This window comes from Xiphophorus hellerii, chromosome 13, assembly GCF_003331165.1.
Source record: "Xiphophorus hellerii strain 12219 chromosome 13, Xiphophorus_hellerii-4.1, whole genome shotgun sequence".
Taxonomy (NCBI): Eukaryota; Metazoa; Chordata; class Actinopteri; order Cyprinodontiformes; family Poeciliidae; genus Xiphophorus; species Xiphophorus hellerii.
This window is the reverse complement of record NC_045684.1, coordinates 6,975,863-6,998,066: the sequence shown is the minus strand read 5'-3', so window position 1 is coordinate 6,998,066 and position 22,204 is coordinate 6,975,863. Positions and strand designations below refer to the sequence as shown.

The window sequence follows — 22,204 nt, the reverse complement described above, 5'->3', positions numbered from 1 at the left end:
AGTAAAAGTTTGATTTGCTCTATTTTGTATAAAAGACTCACAATGAAAAGTTTCTCATGTCATGTAAGTTTTTTAGGATTTTAGTTTAAAGATGTGCAGATTATTTTGGTTTGATTCTGCAGCTAATGAATCAAAAATGACCGGAAGACGAGATTATTTATACGGATTAACACTGAAATGTTGGTGTGAGTTTTAACTCTAAATTACAGTGAAGAATTAGTTTGCTAAAAAAAAAAAAAAATCTATTTTAATCAACAGTCTCAGAATATACTGTATATATATATATATATATATATATATATATATATATATATATATATATATATATATATATATATATATATATATATTTACATTTTTCCTCAGAATTTTAACTCTAATTTCTGAATTTTTACTTTTTTTCCTCACAAAATTTTGACTTTAATTTCAGAATTTTTTATTTCTCCACAAAGTCCCAAATTTAATTTCAGAATTTGCTTTGTACATTTTTTTTCCTCAGAATATTGACTTTAGTCTCAAAATTGTTACTTTTTTTCACAGTGAAATTATTTAAAAAAAAAAATTTAAATAATTTTTCTGAATTTAATCTAAACTTTTTTGTGATTCTGGGGAAAAGTCAGTATCGCTAGAGCGAAGTAAGAATTTTGAGGTTAAAATTACTTAATAGTAAATAAACAAAAATAATAATCATGAGAAAAAAGTCAAAATTCTGACTTTTTTAATTCACTATAGTCATTTTTAACTTTCGTTTTAATCTCTGTCCTGAAATTTTCCAAATAAATCTGAGATTGAAGTCAGAATTAAATTCTTTAGAGGCACTATTCTTCTTCCGTACTAAATAGCATAAAGTTAACTTTAAAATTCTCAACATGTTTTGTTTAAATAAATGTGGCTGATTTATCACTGCCGCCATGTTGGATTGTGAGATCAGGGTTGATTCCATGGAAACAGATAATCAAGCTGAAAAATAAGTTTCAATGTTTTATTTCGTCCACTGTTGGCTAATGAGAATTACTGCCAACAGAAACTAAGAAATAATGAATGTAGGGAAGTATTTTCTTCAAAATTAATTCTCTAGATTCGGTTATTTATTTGTATTTTGAGAATATTCACTTCTTATCCAGCCATGGATCCACATCAGATATAGAGAAACTGTGACAAAGTTTGTTTTTGTTTAGTTTTTTCATCTGAGTTAGTATAAAACCAGCAGCCGGAGATAAATCTGCGCCTGACAGCGGAGGCTGAAGTTGACGTCACCAACGCGCTGATTATTCAGAGGACGCTGCGACCTCCAGCTGCAGCTTGTGTCGCCTTCAGAAGAAAAATGAGCCGCAGCTGCAGAAGAAACCCAACAAACCGCAGCAGCACTGGATTTACTAAAAAATAAATAAAACGAGAACTTTAAGAGCCATTTGAGATCTAAACCAATTAGTCTTAATAAGAACGATTCAGATTATGTGACTCCATGTGGAGTTGGGTTTATAATCTCAAGATTTGATCAGGGTTATAATAGATTTTAACTTTTTATTAGTTTAGTTTTATTTTCTTTATTTAGCTTTAAGTGTGCTTTCTAGTTTTTATTAGTGAAGTATTAAGTTCAGTTTTTATTAATTGTGGTAGTAATTTTAGTTTTTAAATAATTAACAAACTTTCAAAATGGATTTAATTATTATAAAACAATTTTTGCCGTCGCCATTTTAACGTAATCAACGCCAGGATTATGGAGTGCCGTAATTTGCCTGCAGCTGACGTAAACTGCTTATGTGGAGAAAAAATACATTTCGCTTCAGTCTGAAAGGCCATAAATATTTAATAAACACAAAAAGGATATTATATCTATAAGTTACGTATGTTTCAGTTAGTTTTATAAACAGATATTATAGTTTTTCTCCATTAATTACAGTTCTATTCAGTTGTTTTCTCATTTATTATTAATTCGTTTTTAATTATTAATTTTTCTTATTAGTTTTAGTTAACTATAATAACTATAGCTCTGATGTGCTCAGGTCATTATTTTGCCTTCAGCAAAGCATTTATTAATGAATGGAAAAATATCCAGTAGGAGGAACAAGGTGGTTTCCAGTGGCGTATTGGGAACATCTATGTGATGAACTGGGTCTTCGTCCAGGTTTGTTTGTTTCAGTCTAATTACAACTCAGAACAACAATTTCCCCCAAATGTCACCTGAAGATGCTTCACAAGACAAACACGTCCAATTCAACATCAAATCAATATGCAATCACTGAAGATCGATAAAAAGCAGGTCAATACTTTTCGACCTTCGCCCCAGATTTAGTTTTTTTTTTGCAGGATTTCTTCCAGTATTGACTCGTTTATAACTGACTCCAGCATCTTTGTGTTTTCCGGTAGATTCGGTTCAGTTTGGGAACAAAATGGCGATATGTGTTACAATTTTAGCTGCTGTGATTCGCTTTCACTCTGCATCAAATGATCAAAACTAATTGGAAAACCTGTTCCCCTCCTCGCCTGTGGGGGCGCTGCACCCAGAACCACTGAAGGAAACGTCTCAAAAATGACACTGATTCTTCACAAAATGTAAACAAAAATGGAGTAGCGTCAGACTTTAGCGCCTTTTGTCTTTGTTTAAAAAAAAAAACACAAGTAATTTCCCCCGCTGGTGCTAGATTATTGTTTATAGAAATTTAGAGTAATTATTTTTTCACACAGAGTGTTAACGTTTTGTTCAAAAAGGTCTTTGTTGGTCTCATTAGACCAGATCACGTTCTTCTACTGAGTCTTTTTATTTCATTTTATTTAACTCATTTTATTATTAATCCTTTATTTATATGGTAATATAAAGGACAATGAAATTTGTTTAAACTCACTGTCTTATTTACAAAAGAGACCTTTACATACATACACAATGTTGTTACTTTTATAGTTATATTCCATTTCATTTTAATTTATTTTATTTAACTTTTGTCGTTGTGATTTCTGATTCCCTATCTGTGCTTGTTTAATTGAATTTATTTTGATGCTCTTATTGTAAGGTTTTATTTCATTTAACTTTTTTATTTTATCTTATATTATCACTGTAATTTTGTCTGCTTTAATTATTTTATTTTATCTTCTGCTTCTTATTTTTATGTAGCTTTCTTAAATTTTAGCCATTGAGTCATCTGCTTTCATTTATAAAATGTTATTTTGTCCTCTACTTCATTTTAATTTTATTTAAAAATGTGAGTTAATTTTATTTTATATTCTGTATCTGTGGCTTAATTTAATCTTATATTAAGGAATTTTATTATAATTTACTCACTTTCTCTTTTACTTTTACTTCATAAAGCTCTGTTTCTATGTCTTTATTTTTTGTTTTATTTTTGCATCAGGTGTTTTATTGTCTGACAGAAACAGGCTCATTTTATTAAAGGCTGACTTTAATTTCATGCAGAATTTTAAATATTTCTCCTCGTTGACGTAAAATCTGAATTGTTTTCCTCTGCGATGACGTGTCGGTTCGCTGCTGCCATCACGCCTGTCGTCTCGATCAGAAGAATCCGTCATCGCTGCTGGAACTTTGGGTTCGTTTTCTGCGTCTGGAAATGAAGCTGATGTTTAATCTGCTGACGGCCGAGTTTCACTGAAGGTCAGAGACGACCAAAAGCTTCAAACGGACCTTTCATCCTCTGGTCAGAGCTGCTGGATGGTTTATTTCTGAGTCTGGAGGTCAAAACTGCACCTTAACGTCAATTTAGGAAATAAAATCTTTATTTTTGTTAGTAACGAGTTGAAGGCTCGTTCATATGTTTCCCTCCTGAATGTAAACAGGTTCTGTAAAACTCATTAAATCCAGATTAAAATCTGACATTTTCGAGGTACAGTATGTTTTCTTTTTTTTTTTCTTGTCGTGCAAATTTCTGCTGGACTGAAATATCCGCTCGGCCCTGAGGCGTCCATCACTTCCTGCTCTCTTTTTAAGCAACATTTGCTGCCAGATTTTGACAGTGATGGACTTTTCCTCGTTAGAAGACGCCTCAGATCACGATCAAACATTTCAACGTACCAGAGACCAGAAATAAACCGTTAGCGTGAGAAGCAGCAGGGCTCCAAGCAGGCAGGAAGTCACGATCAGTTTAAAATGTCAAAACGTGATTTAAATAGAAAAAGTTTATTTACTGAGTTTCCTGATTCAGTTGATAGAAAACCATCTGATCAGCAATAATTGAATCCAGCTCACATCCAGTTTTATAAAAATGCCTTCATGTTTGTTCAAAGGGCCAATTTTATGTCAAATTGACTTTTTTAAACTTTACATCATGTTATTTTTTAAATTCATTCATCAGGAACATGTTGCTTTGATTCTTTGATGCATGTTTGAGAAATCATTTAATCTCCATGGCAACCACCCAGCTGTGAATAACACCTGGGTGGACCTAGCCCCGCCTTCCAGGATGAAGCTCCGCCTCCGCCTGAAACTTTGGGTTAATTTTTATTGTGTAGAAGTTCCTTCAGACAACAGGTTTTGGATTTTGTTTTCATTATCTAACCTTCTATACTATAGAAATTGTGGAGAAAGGAAGATCTTTTGTGTCAAAACATCTTGTACGTAACGCACATCTGTGTGAGTTAAAGGGTCAAAGGGCACGCGGTTATTGGTCAGATTTTTTTTATTTGGCGGCTTGGCGCCAAATAAAGTGTGGTCGTTTGGATCGCGCCTGAGCTTTTTACTGGGTGCGCGGTTCTGGTGTGGTCGCCGGTTTAACAGCTTTCTTGTGGTTTCACAAACTGAAGAGCTGACGGGTCACACGGCTGGCCGACTGCGACATCTGCTCCTCTCTTCCTGAGCATCATGCTAAGACTGAGGGTTAAAAGGTTAAATCTAGTCAAAACTCTGCCAAAAAGAGGAGAAATTAATCAACCATTGTTGCGTCACCTTCTCCTCCTCTGGACGTCTGACACACCACCAGAACCAGGGAACCTCCATCCTACTCCTCCCTTGGATCACAAGGGTTGGCTTTGCTTTCATGTCTTTATTATTTAGCATAATTTGTACAAAAAAAAAAAAAAAAAAAAGGTCTGCTGTTGCCGTTCACATTATTTGCATGAGTCCTGTATTTGTGTGGTTTAGGTTTGTGCTGGTTTTGTGTGGTTCTGCTCTTGTGGGTCTGGTGCAGCGATAGTTAACATCCTGCTGGCGCCCCTGGTGGGAAGGAGGGTTGGGAACCCTCAGCGTTAGTGAGCCAGTGTCTCATCACAAAAAGCTGACTATTATTTAAACCGTAGAAGATGTTAATACCAAAATAGTTAGCCGTAATGTCTTGAGCAGAATATGGTGGAATATACAGAGGTATTTAAGTGACAAAAAGTGTAAAGAAAAAAAACCCGTACAAATTAAAAGTCACAATTTACCCAGAGGAAATGAAGAAAGTCTGTTAACTATGGGATATAGTTTATATTTTTACTTAAAGCTGAAACCTAAATCATGTTCAGCAACTTCTGATATCCAGATGTTGGACTATTTTTTTCACATTATGACGGTTTCATATATACATACATATAAAAGTGGCATCCTGGATATTTTCTCTGGCGCCGTCACTCATCGCTGCGTCAGCCTCCAGAAGGAGGTCATGCAGCGACCTTGGCCAGATTAATCCACAACGTTTACTCAGCTTTACTTCCCTTGGTCACAATTTGGAGTTAAAAACAGGAACAAGGTGCTTCGAGACGGTGTGGATTGCCCACACCATTCATCTAAAACCTCCCAGAACATTTTAAACCCAAAATGATGAAGTGGAAAAGATAAGACGCCTTTATTTATGGAAGCTGTAAGTAACTGCAGCCATACTAAACAGCCTGAACCCGATTTCCCTGCTTTAGGTTGGAAGATTTATCCACTTTTTAAAAGAAAATCTTTGATTATTATTTCTCCTGCTTGGACATATGCAAAAAAATGCATCCCATTGATAATCCATATAAAATAAATGTAATGAAAAATAGTTTTTAGATTTTATCTTGTTAACTTGATCAGGCAGAAAATAAAAATGAAAAATACGAGACATTTTCATGCATTAATCTTTCTGAATCAGTAAAGAAAGCAGCTTCTTGTTTAATCTGACTGATATTTACAGTCACAGCAGCAGCTGAAGCATTTAAATTAAAACCAATAATAATAATTCCAGTGACTGTAGAGGGCGCTGTGGTTCTCCTTCAAACAAAACGACTCACTTTTATTAAAAAAACAAGTGTCTTTATTTCACATTCTGCAGAAATACATTTACTTTTTACTCTCATTAAAAAGTAAATGTATTTATTTTTTTTATTTTTTTTTGCAGTGCAAACAAAGTGAAAATCTTTATTTAGATGAAAGGTTAGAGATCAGACCTGTGCAGGTGTGCAAAGCTTCATAATGAGGGGAAAACAGCAACTACAGACGTTCTTGCTACTGTGCTCGTATTTATGGTCTGATGCATTTGGCTCCTGAATTAAGACATCATAACAAAAATTCACATTAAGATGCAATTAAAAAAAGCTCTTTGGATATTTTCTGTTTTTTTATGTAAGTGACCTTGTTTAGGTATTTGTGAAATAACTCTGAGAACATTTCTGCTGCACCTTTTTTAGAGCATTTTGGCTTTTTCCACTTGAAACAGTTTGATGGGAACATTTGACCAAAACAAAGGCTTTTATTCTAAGTGTTTATATTTTTGTGGGGCATATTAAAATATAACTTTGGGTTCTTAATCATGAAACTGTGGTGTTTGGGGTTAAACTGGATGGAAAACTGTAAAATAAAGTATTTTAGAGGAAAATAATCTCAATGGTTCTCCATTTGGTATTATATTAAAAATAAATTCCAGATGTTTTCACTTAAAAATAGACATTTTGTTTGGTTATAATTTCATTTCTAGAGGAAGTTAACGCAGCAAATTCTGGCAGACATCCATACTTTAAATATTTCCATAATAAATTTCAAAATGTCCCCACAAAGAGGAAATGTTGCGCTCCCAAAATGAGGCGGATTCCCTTTGAAAGGATTCAGGGTGTGACGCAGTTCAGTCTGTTTGGAGTCGAGTTCAGAGTCTGGCTTGGCAGGCGTCCAATCAGAGCGAAGGGCAGCCATGTTTGGACCAGTCAGGGCGGCTCAGCCTCCGCCGACTTCAAACGGACCCAACCCGCTGCGCTTCAGGTGATTCAGCAGACCCGCCAAGACCTGGAAGAGACAAACAGTCCATCAGAAAACCGTCAGCTGGAGCTTCAGCCAAGTTCACAGCAGCTCAAGCTCATTTAGACAAACGTATGAACTTAAGGAGTCATGCACTGAGTATTTTCCACAAACTTAAGCTAATATGGTTCACTAGTTTGTCAAAAATACTCAATTGAGGACATGGCTGTCGCTAGCTTGCTCGAGTTACCGTATTTATCTTAAACATTAGCGGACCAATGACTGAGCCTTGAGGATCACCAGATCTGAATTTTGTTTAGTCTGGAAATATTTAGCTTGTCTTACTTGCACGCTGTATTTTGAGTGGACCCCAGTATTTACAGGGTTTTAGAGTTACAGCCTCTTAAACCTGAAATACCTGAGATTCCCTTTAAAAACACTATAACTGCAGATTTTAATGAATTAAATATGCCTTAATGCGCTCAGTGGAAACCGTCTTAGCACTACCACAAACGCTAACATCTACTTATCTTCACATTTTGGGGTACAGCTAATCAGAACCAAGGAAAAACTCCTGGATTGTATCAAGTAGTACTGCATCTACATAGTTTAGATTCCCAAGCTGCAAAAATTCACAGATAGGCTACGTTTCCACGGATAATTTGGATGTGATTTTTGTTATTAGCTTACAAGCTACTTAGTTTTTAAGTCAATAACAAAAATTTCACTAATTAAAAACTAATTAGTTTTTAAGCTAGTAACAAAAAATACATATTTTAAAAGTTCATTTTTGTTATTAGCTTAAAAACTAATTAGCTTTTGAGCTAATAGCATAAATCACAGCATAATAACAGCGTTTTATGATGTAGGACCTGAGCTGGAAGGTGAGATAATGAGTTGAATCGAACATCGGCCACGTCTCGTTTCTCGTGGCTGCAGACAAACTTTTGTTTGAGTCTCATTTCATGCAGCAGCTTGAATCTGATAGTTTTTTTCTCTAAATGTCGAGAAAAGCATCGGTTTTTGTTCAAAAAGGGAATCTGTCTGCTCAAAATGGTAACTCCATCATGAACTAATTAGATGCAGGGAAACATTTAGTCATTTAGACTTTTCATCTATAAAATGACTTTTTGTTATCGGTCCAACCCAGCAGAGAAAGACGACCTCCTCTGGTTCAGTGACTTAGCTTCATGCAGATATCGATGTTCAAATGTTTATTTTTTAATTAATGCTGAGTTCCTGTGGATGATGGGAGGTATATGATACAGCTTGTAGCTTAACCATTGGTGCCAAAAATGTCATTTAAAAGGCTAAATTATGTGTTTTGATGTTTGAACTAATTGTTTCCAGAGAAATGTTTGTGGAATTAAAGTGTCTGCTTCTCTCCGGGTTGCTTCATGTTGAGTGGGAGAGCATTTCCCTTTGGGAGGCTGGAAAAGTTTTTGAAACAACGCAGAAAAACTGTGGGAACACATTTGCTCTTCATAATGAATTCATCCTGGAGCTCCAGAGGTAAATTATGATCTATAAACAAAGTCTGTCATAAGCCATTTAAATCTGAAATTCATGTTTCTTCTTCTGTTGTGGAAAAAAATAGATGAAAACCAGAATGTAAATACAGCTACTTATGAAAACAGAAAAACACGATTCAGCAAAACTTTGAGGATGCGATCTTATTTACAATAGTATTAAATTTCCTAATTTCTTTTGTTCTCATCATGTTGAAATGTGAGTGAAAAGTAGCTCATAAATTCGCCACAATTTCTTTATTTGAAAAAAACATTGGAAAAATGTTATGTTTTAACTCTAGTAAGATGATTCCTGAGTTATTGTCCCCAAACAAATCACATTTAAGATACGATCTGGGATACAGGCCTCGTCTTCGGGGTTTCTGTTCCTTTACATTTATTCTTTGGTTTTCCTGTGATTCATTTTCCATTACAGCACTGGACACAAAAGGATTTAAACAGTTAAACTGGAGAAAGTTGATGAAAACGTCTGTAAGTTTGCCGGTTTCAGATCAAACTGTTTAAAAATACCAAAGGTGGTTAAAAACTTATGCACAATGCTTTTCGTGTCCGTCTCATGTTTGTGTTTCACCTGGACGTTTATGTTTCCTCCGTCAGTTTGTGTCACAGCTGCTGTAAGTTCAGAACCACGAGGATCATCGACGTCCAGAGCAGCTTCCTGAGTTCCTGCAGACAGTAAACGCATCATCAGCAAAACCCAAAAACAGTCATGAGTTGGAAACTTAGCCCAACAAATACAGTAACATAGTAAAATGTGGGTATAGAGTCCCTAAATTAGGATAATGGAGCATCACTTGCAGATTTTCTGACTTACCTGAGAACCTATAGTAAAAATGTCACTTTTTGAACATTTTTGTATTTCCATTTGTGTCTCCACTGCTTCTAAAATCAGTTCAAGCGATTAAAAAAACACCCAGCTGGTTTTTGGCAACAGGTTTATGTTTTTTGGTGTCTAGAAAGTGAGCCGTTTCAAGAACCTTCTGAATGTTTAGTCACATTTGGAAGTTTGTGACTACGCCGTCGCCTAGCAACCCCAGACGAGCCCAGCCCGTCGCCTAGCAACCCTACCAAAGTTCCAGCACGTTTGCTTACTTTTCTGTGATTTGTTCAAAAGCTGGTGGAAAACACAAGTGCTTTGTTGTTGACTTTCCTTCCAGAAACCTCTTTCTGCATTCCTGTTGGTTGCAGGAAGCTCTACCAATGCCACTTCCTGTCCCAGTGTAAACGTGGAGTTGGGGGGCGTGGCCAACAGAAACTTATTTGGATTTAAAGTGACAAGACGCCCTAAAAACATCTCATTCTGAATGAGCTCAAAATAATCATGAATGACCAAATAATCAGTTAATAACTGACCATCTTTTAATGATCAGACATTAAAAGATGTAATGAACATGTTTTGTACATCCTGACCTGTATAAGGAAGAGTAATATGTCACTTTTAATGTCAGCAGTATGTTCACAGTCTGCCCCCTGCTGGCCGCCTCAGGAATGTCTCAAACTGTGAGTTAAATGCAGCAGTGAGAAATGTCTTTAAAGTATGTAAACACATTCTTAACCCCCATCAACACTGGGTTTATATTGAGTCTTCATCAGCTTCTATATACAAAACTGAAATGGTTCTATGATTGCTTCAGTCCAGATTTACAGTCTGCAGGAGGTAAAACCACTCAGACGAGACAAAACTCTGTCTTTTGTTGAGAGGAAAAGTATAATTAAATTGTCGCGTCTGAGGTTTTAAAAACCGTCCCTGAACTCCATTTTTCTGCCTCTGTGGTGCAGACGACAGCCTGTAGATGTTTATGCCGGTTCTTAAGCTGAACAATGAGAACCGTTTCTCCTGAGACGACACCGAACCCCAGACTGATTCAACCCAGAAGAACTTCGGACTCAATCAGGGTCACTTATACTTAAAACAAACAGCAACGTTTCCATCTCCTTCATCCTGCTTGTTCTTTTCAGCCCCGATCCTCCGTGTCGGGCTGAACCCACTCGGCTGTATTTGTTTGGCCGGTCCAGAGGAGTGTTGTGTTTGTTGATGCTGCCAGAGATCGGATCCACTCTCACAGAAAGCAGATGGACTCTCCGTGTTAACAGAAGCCACCTGCACGCGGCTGCTGAATCAGCACTTTAAAGAATAACATCAGACGGATCGCAGCTTTGATCCGGATCGTCTGCTGCTGCGCTTCGTGTTTGTCTTTGCTGCTGGATTCAATAAAATAAAGAAAACCTATTGAGAGGAAACAAAAAGCTCGAGTGGAGACTGAGGTTTGAATCAGAATCAGCATCTTCAGAAAGTTCAGAAGATCAGTTTCCATTAAAGCGAACAAATTTACTTTAATATTTTATTTGCAGAATATTTTTCTGAGGGTTTTTTAACCAGACTACATGGTTTTTATGTTGGTTTGCTGGTAGTCAAGTTTATAGGATGACGATATTTTTCTGAAATGTTGTTAGTTTTACACCAGTGCATTAACGTACATTTGGTGATTTAAAAACATTTAAGTGGAATCAAACAAAACTCAGACTGATTTCTTACCAGACAAACAGGAAGAGAGGCGCTGTTACCAAGATCGCCCCCTCTTGACCCGCCTCGCTCCTTCTTGCTCCTCTCTGTGGTTTCCCTGGGTGTAGCTGCTGTAGTGAAAGACACTTCTTCTTCTTCTTCTACTTCCTCCTCGTCGTCGTTGTCGACCTCTATCATTCCACCGATGAACTTTTCCAGCTCCTCCACGCTGCTGTTACCTGGGAGGAGAACAGCCATTAGCAGGGGTTTCATTTCTCCACCTGAGCTGCTATTTACGTCCTAAAATCAGTCCGTTGAAGCAATTTGAGATGGAGAAACCACACGGTTGAGAGCGCGGGACTCACTGAAGAAGCTGTATTCGATGGTGGAGTTGTAGTCGGAGTCGTACTCTGAAGGCGTCGTGGAGTCGCTGTAGTACTCAGCCTCACAAACTGGAAACACATTAAAACGTTAAACAGGCTGCTGCTGCCATCAGCGTTCTGTAACGGGGTCAGAGGTCAACGAACTCAGAGGTCAACAAACTCAGAGGTCAACGAACTCAGAGGTCAACAAACTCAGAGGTCAACATTAAATCTCTACTTTCTGTCTCATAGTTAGTGGAACAATTATCTCAATATTAAAACTATAAACTAATAAAACATTCATCCAACCAACCAACCTACATTCATATGTTTGTTCATCCATCCATCCATCCATCCATCCATCCATCCATCCATCCATCCAACCATTTATCTGTTGCATTTATCTCTTGACATTTTAGGATAAAGAACTTGTTTAAGCATTTATAGTTGAACTTTTACCACCAGAGATGATCTATTAATGTTTTCTCTTGTTTTTTTAGTTTTCTATAGGTGCATGTGTATAAGCTATTTTCCAGCAGCCTGCAGCAGAGTCTGTGGGGAGTTTGTGAATTCTCTGGCTTCACATAAACTCTGTGCATGTTTCCATTTTATTGTAAAACAGAGTTACTGCTGTTGTCTGAGAGAGACGGGTAAAAAGAAATCCCGCTAGACCAAACAGCCCAGATAAACAGACCGAGTGATTCTTGGTCTTAATTTAGCTACTTCGGTTTAAACTCCTTTAGTTTTCATTTGCTTTTGCTTCAACTGAGGCTAAACTAAATTAGTTTTGTGTCGCCCAGAGATTTTCCAAAGCCACACATGTAACCAATCTGCTTTGGCAGATTTTCTAAAAATCCTTCTTGCACACATTTCATGCAGCCTTTTTCTCCTCCTATGCCCTTCGCTCATTTCTCTCTTTCTAAAATTTCAAACAGAGAAAAAGTGAAACAGTGGTATTTTTCAACTTAACACACATTGTTCTGGTCCACAGCTGAGTAGATAAAACAGTTTAAAGCTGATATTTTGAACAACTGCACCATTTTCTCATTGATATCACATCAGACTAAACCTTTCTTGTCCTACGACTACCAACGATTTTTATAATTGAAGGAGAAAATCTTCTTGAAAACCTTCAAATTCAGATTAGGGCTGAATATGGCAGAAAAACGTATCTTGATATAAACATTTCATATCAGTGAATATCAATAATTGTTTAGTTTTTTGTTTTAAATATCTGAAGTATTTCCAAACTGGTGGCGCTACCCTCCCTGTTTTATCCAGTTTTCACTCCACGCCGCTGTTTTCTTATTCTTAAGCAGTTATGAGCAGTAGTTATGAACTACTGTGAAAGTTACTCAATAGGTCGTTGCTAGGTAACCAAAGGGTGCGAGAGTTGCTAGGTAACCACAGAATGAATGAGTTGATTCCACCAACTGAGCTTAACTGAATACAGACGTATTATTGATCCGTTGCGATATCTATTGCTATTGATTTATTGTCCATTATTGTTCATTAAGAAGTTTACAAACATTTAATTATCTCTCAGGTTTGGTGAGCTTCTCACAGGTTAATGAGTTCTAGTTAAATGAAGATACAGAGTTAAAACTTTCCTGACAGAAACACAGTCCTGAAAACCTCTCTCTGTTTTCTAATGTGTGGTCCAGGTTTGTTACAGACATGCGTAGCATCAACATTTGACAAAGTTAAGTTTTGGGTTGCCTGGTTGAAACCAGTCATGGTTGACCTGCCATAATAATTAATCACATGATCAATTAAAACAAACTCAATAATGAGTGATTTAACATTTTTCTCTTTTCTCTCTCTCCTTCTACCAAAAAATTGGATGATACAAATCTTCAGTCTGCTGTTTTGGTCTCAACCAGCTGAATTTTTAAGGAACATTTTGTTCATAATCTATTTTATTTATTGTTTCTGTTTTGTTTATTTAGTTTGGATATTTAAAATGTCTTCCAGTGTCAGTTTTAAATGTTCATTAGAATTTAAAGTTTATTGATCTTTGAGTTGTTGAATTATTTATGCCAATACCATTATAGTACTTGAAAATGGTTCCAAACAATATTATTGATTATCGCAATAACTTCTGTAACAATGTCATTGTGACAGGCCTAGTAGATGTAAACATGCCTAAATTTCACTTTTTCTCTTTTTTGTGACATTTTAAAAGTTTTCTCACAATTTGCATGACATTTGGAAGGAATCATAGCAATTAAAAACTGTGGTTTCAGCATCATCAGATCAAAATGCTAGCAGATGTAAGTCCAGTGGAAGGCGGTTCTCCAGAGTATGAAGGCGAAGCGTTATTTTCTCTTCCATGTCTCAGTTATGGATTAGTTTGTGTTGTTTGGCCACCAAAAGCCCAGTAAACATAAATTAAAGCCCGTTTCCTCCCACTGCTGCTGGTTGCGTCAGAGCGGATGAACAGCAGGTGGCGCTGATTCTCCAGTGGAAACGCACTGGAGCAGGTGGGTGAAAAACCACAGATCACCCACAGATCATTAACAGAGATGTTTTAGGAGTGAACACACAGAGAGGGACAGTGATGAGAAAACCCTTCAGCTTGAGTCTGATGGGAAAGCTGCTCCCTCAGGACCCTCCTCATCCTCCCTCACATCCATCAGCCGCTCCAGAGACCCTCAGAGACGTTCCTGGGAAAAAGATTCCTCTCTTCGTCGGAGCTTCACATCATAACTCTAGTAGATTAAGCCCACGGTAGTGACTGATAAGGCCTCAGAGAGGCAGTTAAAAGTGTTCCTCCTCCTGACAAACAGGATTTATTCGGCTTTTATCTGGATTTTACTGTCCGTTAATGTGAATAAACAAAACATATTGTTGCTGATGACTCTTTTAATGGTGAAAATCAAGGTTCAGGAACTGCATTAGATGTAGAAACATTTACGTGTGTGATTCATTGTGACAGTTTTAAAAGGTGCATTTGAAGGGTCAGTATATTAGTCAGCCGGTGATTAACCTTAAAGGGCAAAAATTCACGTTTTGCACGTTTTCGTACTTCCATTTTGGTCTCTACTGCTTATATTAAAAAAAAGGCCAAGCGCTTAGAAATCCATCCAGTCATTTTATGGAAATAAATTAATGTCTTTTGGTGTCTGGAAAACAACAAAAACATAGTTCTAGGATGATATTTCTAGAACAAGTTTATATAAAATGTAAAATATACAATACAAAGAATTTCATAGACCAATAAAATAGAATGTAATTGATTCAAAATGTATAATAAATGTAGACATTAAAAGAAAATGTCATACTAATGTTGGTTTCATTTAAGTGTAACTTATTTTATTTATTGTTGTGTGAATAAATATTGTTTTCATATTTTTGATTGGAGGGAAAAAGCTCATTTTCAACTTCAGTGCAAAAGAATTTGACTCCCTTGTTCTGTTCTATGCAGATGATCTGATGATCATCCAGGATGTTTTGCTGTTTGCTACACTGACGCCTGTTCATCCTCTGACTCTTCTGCTACTTTTACCATCTGACTCAAGCGTAAAAACAGCTGCAGGCTCTGCAGGTGAGTCCTGACTCTGCTTCCTGCTGCCTTTTCTTCCATCTCTTTCCTGTTTCCTCCTGTACAACACAAACACGCGCAGAGGACTCGGACCCCAGAGCGTAAAGCCTCAGCCCTTTGAAGCTCTGTCCCTGAATGAGGACTGGAATGAGCATCAGGAATGTCCCACCTTTCCAACAACACGCTCTCAATCCTCTCATCCATCTTCCTGCCCTTATCTCTGGGGCTCAGTGGGGAATGGAGCATTGATCCATGAACTCCCTCCTCCAGGCCTTTTCTTCCAGCTCTGTGGGGGGGATTTTGACGTTCCCAAGCTGGCCATGAGATATGATCTCTCCTGGCGCTCCGGGCCTCCTCCTATGGAGGACATCTGGAAGGCATCCCCACCAGATGCCTAAATTACCTTGGCTGGTTCTTTTCTTGCACCACTTCTAATCTGAGCGGCTCACCTTTTCCCTCAAGGCTGAACAGAGCGAACTCTTTACAGAGAAGATATTTTGGCTGCAGTTGTTCCAGATAAAAGAGCAAAGTCTTTCCCAGGATGCTCACTGACTCAACCATAACACGGACATAACAACACCGTCAGCTGTTTTTAAACATGAAGGTTAAACACGTTTAGTATTTATTCAGCTTACTCCGCATTTTATACCCCTGACGGAAGCATTACACTCTACAGGAAGTTCCTAAAGATGATGCAACTATTAATGTAAATTCACTCATCATTTGCAAATTTGAGTGAACTTTTCCCCAACTTTTCGCCTCAGAGCAGTGGTGTCCAAACTTTTTTGCACCAAGGGCCAAAATCCCCTGTATGAAAATCCTCAGCGGCCAAAATTAGCTTTTTCTCCCCAATTAAAAGCGTAAAAGTAAAAATATTACACATGACGGGTAATATTTTGATAAAACAGATACTAATACGAGGTTTGCCTCGATGTTTGCAGTAATTTAACATCTTGGGACAATTATTTCCTATTTTGTTAATCTATAAAAGGTTTGTTTTTCACTTCCAGCAACATAAATATGAATTATCTTCTAAAACCTTTGCTGTGTTTTTACCTTTTTTGTGAGACCTTGTCATTGCAAAGAAAAGAGCAACTTTGACCACAACTTTTTGAAAGGTGCAACAAAATCAGCAATTTATGCCGCAACAATCACAAAAAAACACACTGCAACATCCTGGAGGGACAAATTAAATATATTTTCCAGGATAATTTAATGAAATGATTTAAAAATTGTTAAAATAAATCAATATTTCACAGTGGCAACATGTAAAAAACACATAAAAGTTTAACAAAATGACCAAACACAGAGCATAGTCAAGCTTTTTTTTAAATATGGAGCCTGAAACCCAAACTGAAGCTCACAAACGTACAAGAGCGACTCAGCAAATGAGGTCAAATGTCCGTAATCTGCCATCCTTAATCCGTCAAATCTGATCTGGGTTGTTGTCAGCCAACATTTCCCACCTGCTCTTTTACATGGAATCAAAGATGCTATCTCCCCAAATTATCCTGAACAGAAACAATCAGAAACATCCCGCTGGACGACGTAGTTTGGAGTGAATATTTTGGTTTTTGTGTTGGATGGACCCTAACAGGACTCCTGCTGTGTTACTGTTTCTGTGAGACTTTCTAAACCAACCATCACTGGTTGTCAGCAGCGCTGACATGAAGCAACCCCAGCTCGTAAACCTCGGTCTGACCTGGCAAAGTGGGACGTGTTTGGTTGTTTTAAAGTCCCCACTGGGATATCAAAACACACGGCTGACTGATGGGCTGCTAATAATGATTAAAAAGGAAGTGTGTCGTCTCTGACCGCCTGTCAGTCACACAGCTTCATCAGAGCCGAGGAAATGAAAACCAGCTGACCCACACACACAGAAACACGCCGTATGACATCAGCTGTCAATCAACAGGGCTGGGATCAATACTAATATGGGCAACATGGGCAGCTGCCCAGGGCGGCTTCTCGTCTTGGGCGGCAGGAACTTTGTTGTTTGCTTTTAGCTGCTTAGGATGACAAATTTGGATTTCAGAATAAAATATTGAAGTTTTAAATATTTAAATTCTTGTCAAAGTAAACTACAAGATAATAAAGTAAAACTATTACTTATGAAAACAATAATGGCAATGGAGGTGTTGCTTGATGAGATATATGTAGTTGTGTTTGTTTTCGTCTTAGTTTTTTGCTATGTCAGTACAACAATCCCTTAAAGTTGATCTATTATGCTTCCTTGAGCAGGTTAGTATAGGTTTATGGCCTATACTAAGGGATCAATAAAGTATATTCTATTGCATTCTATTCTATTCTATACAAAACATGTTCATTACATTTGTTGCACACAATTATTCTTAAATAATGAGATTTGAGTTTGGTCAGTTCTGCCTATTTTGAGCTGTTTTAGGGCCTCGTGTCACTTTAAATCCAAATAAGCTGCTGCTTTCCACGCCCCCCCCCCCCAAACTCCACACATGCTCCACTTGGGTTGCTAGGTAACGGGCTGGGCTTTGCTGTGGTTGCTAGGTAACGGGGCAGTGCCTGTTGATTTGTTACATTCCAAAGTTTTTTGACACCAAAAAACATTAACTGATTGCCAAAATCTGTCTGTGTGGTTTTATTTAAACACTTGTCTGTTTAAGAAGCAGTTGAGGTTCAAATGGAACTACAAAAATTCACAAAATGTAAATTCTACATAATCCGTCCCCTTTAATTAATTCACATTAGTTGGGAAAGTTATGTTAGTCTGCTGTAATCAATCTATTGTATAAGGATACTTCTTAAAAACTATTTTATAACCTATTAAATAGGAATGAACCGATATGAAAATTTGAATTGATATTAATACCACTGCTATCACCAATAACTAGTATTTACAAATATCATGTAAGGTATGTTTTCTTACACTTTTGACGCTGTATCACACTTCCACGTTTTTCAAACGAGATATTAAAAGAAATTTTAAGTGTGTTTGTGTTGGCAAGTAGAAATTTAAATGATTAATTTTGGTTGGTTGAAAAAGCAGAAAGGGGGCGCTGAATGTTGTTTGCCCAGGGCGCCCGACATGCTAGAACCGCCCCTGGTGGGGACGAGTCCACTTTGGGAATTAAACTAAACAATACAAGGGAAAAGAGGGAAGAATCAGATGACAAAGAGGAGGAGGAACAGAGAAAGAAACAGGATTGGATGGTAAACCAAATGGGAAGTCATAAACCAAGCGAGGACGATGATTAAGGAAGATGATTGGAGACTGAATTTAGCTGAGAGGAAAAAAGGGGGAGGAGGTTGACAGGAAGTCAGGAAAATAAAAGCCTGCGGGGGTCTGTAAGAGTGTGGGGGTGTTTGTTGGCAAAGTCACATGATCCTGAGAGAAACTTTACCAAAACCAGCTGCACAACACAAACTCTCTGACGCCCACGCACCTTCAGCTTGGGTGAAATTAAATGAAACTCAAGCTGAACGTGTGCACTTTAAGGACCGTCGGATCTTTCTGCTCCGCTTAAAAAGCAGACGTTAGGCGGACAGCTGTTCGTATCTGTCCCTCACAGTCACCGCTGATCCCGTAACCATGACGACTGCAATTTCTCTGGCCCCCGAGGAGGAGAGGGGTCAACCATGTGGGAGGAAGCGGCTTATTAAGCCACATTTGGACATCAGAGCAATTTGATGGATTGTTGCCGTTGAGAAGAAGCATGAATGAATAAATTTAAAAAATGCTGCTCTGACCAATAGACGATGAAGCCTTTGTTACTTAAATCTGACTGAGCACATGTTGGATTCACTCACTCCAACGCTCTCAGGGTGAGCATGAGCGCCCCGCTGTGGTCCCTGAGGAGTACAGCAACTAAACGCCACAGCAACTTTACACAAGCAGGTGAAAAATGGAGATAGTAAACAATTTTGACAGCTTTTTATAAAGGAGGATAAACAACAAAATGTAATCAAGTTTGCACTTGTTGTTCATGTCTGAGTAAGCACCAGCTGTAGCACATTTAGCAACAGGAAGTTTCAATTAAAAATCATTTGGGAACAAAACTTTATACGTTGGATATTTCATCACCAGTTTTTCCATTGTCAAAAAAGGCAGAGAAAAACACAAAGAAGTAAACATAAAACCAAGTTTGTTCCAGTTTGCGTAACATGCTGCTCTTTCTGTTGCACTATTGCATCTTTTCCCCTGTTTTTTTCCTCTTAAACAGTTATTATGATGCGTCACCGTGGCAACAAGGTATTGTTTTTGCAACGAGGAGCAGATGATTAGCATCTCAAAAGCTTAACTTAACTAAGACGCTAAATCCATCATAATAAACAAGGATCATATAACGACTCCAAGGTCTCTGCCCGGTTTTCTAACCCCATGACCAGCCAGACGGTTAAAGGGGAGCAGCAAAAGCAAATGAGGTGGATTAGCAGTGGCAACGAAGCCATCCAGGACATGTTACTGGATAATATCATATCTCCTGCCTGGAAATTAAGCTGTTAGCATGTCAGGACAGTCATGTGGTAGTCATACAACAACAGTCTTCAGTCAGAGACCTCTTCAGAACAGCTGCGAAACTGACTGCTGTCAGAGGTCTTTCCTGTCCCCAACAACTCTTTGAAGATGCTAATATGATCTGAGTTAAAACTAAATTTAATGGAGCACCACATGTGCCTGCTAACTGCTAGCAAAAATGTTGTTAGCCAGAACGGACATTAATTCAAAGTTGACTTAAGAGAAAACCCATTTTAATCTAAAGAAGGCTAAAATGAAACATCTAATAATCTAAAATTAGCCTTAGTTTTCTTATTAGTATCTGTGAAGTAAGCATTAAAATAAATACAAAGTTAGCTTCTAAAAGCTACATGCTAATGAACTGTTTCCAAGCATCTCACAAAACAGCAGTTCAAAAAACAAGAGGGTAAAATGTTATTAGCGAGAACTGCCCCCATTGCCACAAAGAGGGGTAAAAATCCTCACAATACAAAGTTGCCACTTTTAAAAGCTGTTTGCTTTTTGGTAGCTGCTAACAAAACACTTGCTACTGTTTAAACGAAGCTATCACTAGCAATACAACCCAGTTAGCATCTACTGGATGTTAGCAAAAGCAACTGCTTAAAAAAATCACAATTTATTTAAATATAATGCATTATTTATGCTTTTTGTGTTGTCACAAAAAGAGAAAAGAAATTTAAAATGAATCTTACAGCTAATCTATAGTTGTTCCAGTTTGTGTACAAGCTAACATAGCATTGCAGCACATTAATTTCTAGATGCTAACAAAAATGTTCTCTCCAACTGTTATAGAGGAGAACATAAATTATCCTCCGAGATGGTATAACAGAGGAAATGGATAAAAGCAAAGTTTAAACCTCTTATAAGCTTTTTATTACAAGTTAGCATTAAAATAGCAGTAAAGCTAGCTGCTAATTGTTGGACATTACAAAAACTGTTACTCCCTGCAGGCCTGTAGAGGAAAACAAAAATAAAATGGTTACATCTGAATTAAAAAATAACAAGTTTGAAAATTATTTTTTACTTTTTATTCTTATTTACAAACAAAAAGTGTTAGCGCTAGCTGCTACATACAGGTGAAAAGTAGCCCTTTCAAGTACTTATTCAAAACTTATTAAATAGTTTATGAGCTGTTTGTTTATGACATGTTGAAGTCATTAAGGTGTACACACTGCAGTAATTATTCAATTTAATTTTGGTGTTGCTGAGATAATTGATTTAATATTTATAACAGCAGTGATAAAGTTTAGTTTTATCACTTCAGTAGTTGTTAGATTACTGTGACTAAAGTGTGATACCATCTTCATCTAGTTAGAAAACTCCTCCCAAGTTCACTCACAACCATCCTGAATGACTAATCTGAACGAGTAAAACAGCCTTAACAATCATGATAAACTTCTTGTTTTTGCTACACCTGCACTAATGAACTGTTTCCAAGCATCTAACAAAAGTTGACATATAAATTATCAGCAAATAAAAAATAAATAGAAAAAAAAGCAGAATTATTAGCATGTTAAATCTCCACCTAAACTCAGCCTGTCTTCAGTTAGACGTTTGCAACCTTCACAACTTCCCTTTTATTGTTTATAACGCAGACTGTTGTTCTTATTTTTAATAATTTTTAATTTTTAATTAATTTTTTTAAACTCTTGTTGCTTCACATTTGGCCAATACTGAGGATGTAATCTGATTTCCTCCACTTAAACTCTCTGAAAGTCACCAAAGTTAACTTTGGTTAATTAGATTATAAAAGGAAGCAAACAAGCCTGTGAGGAGAGCAAACACTTCAACATTTCTCCCACAACCATCCAGTCTGAGACGCTGGTGTGAAATCTGCAACTTCAATCAGGCAGTGAAAGTAGTGCACTGCAAAAACCCAAAATCTTACCAAGTATTTTTGGTTTAGTTTCTAATCCTAATATTTTAATACACTTGAAATAAGACAAAACTAGTTTACAAGTAACTTTTTAGCTATATGTAGGAGCTTGTTTTACTTTTAAAAAGTCAATAATCCTGAAAAAGTGTTTATTCCACTGGCAGATAATTTTATTTTTAATATGGGAAAAAATCCTGTTATAAGTAAAATAATCTGTCAGTGGAACTAGTGCATTTTTTTAAATTAGTATTAAGAAATTATTCCCTTTAAACAAACTTGCATTTCTTGCTGAAAAGTTACATGTAAGTTATTTTGTCTTACTTCAAGTGAACTAAGATATTTGTTCTATCAGCTTTACTAAAATTACTTGGTAAGAATTCATGTTGTTGCAGTGAAAAATGTTACATTTGTGAATTTTACAGCTTTTCTTTTGTATTTTTACTACAAAAACAAAAATCTTACCAAGTCCTTTTGGTCTAGTTTCTAGTGCAAATATCTTAGCATTCTTGAAATGAGACAAAAACTAATTTACATGCAACTTTTAAGGAAAACATAGGAGCCTGTTGTTAGTCAATAATTCTTTAAAATTTATGAAAAAGTTAATTATTTCATTTATAGCATTGGATAATGTCTTATTAGTGAAATAATTTACTTTAAACTAGATCCTACTGCGTAAAAGTTAGTTTAGTCTTATTTCAAGAACACTAAGAGATTTGCACTAGAAACTAAGTGTTGCTACTTATCACTTAAGGAAAAATATTAATAGAATGAGCCT

General features: G+C 36.8%; 2 long non-coding RNA genes across 2 annotated transcripts in view; both read left to right on the top strand.

The window, feature by feature from the left end:
• The first annotated feature begins 11,576 nt into the window (after positions 1-11,576).
• LOC116731782 (uncharacterized) lies at positions 11,577-14,594 on the top strand. The gene is made up of 2 exons (XR_004341629.1): positions 11,577-11,672; positions 11,721-14,594. It is a non-coding gene; the product is annotated as an uncharacterized LOC116731782 (long non-coding RNA).
• Positions 14,595-21,714: 7,120 nt separating this feature from the next.
• Positions 21,715-22,204, top strand: part of LOC116731781 (uncharacterized) — an 11,853-nt gene continuing 11,363 nt past the window's right edge. The window contains exon 1 of the long non-coding RNA XR_004341628.1: positions 21,715-21,724. This is a non-coding gene — a long non-coding RNA (uncharacterized LOC116731781). The remainder of the gene's footprint in view (positions 21,725-22,204) is intronic.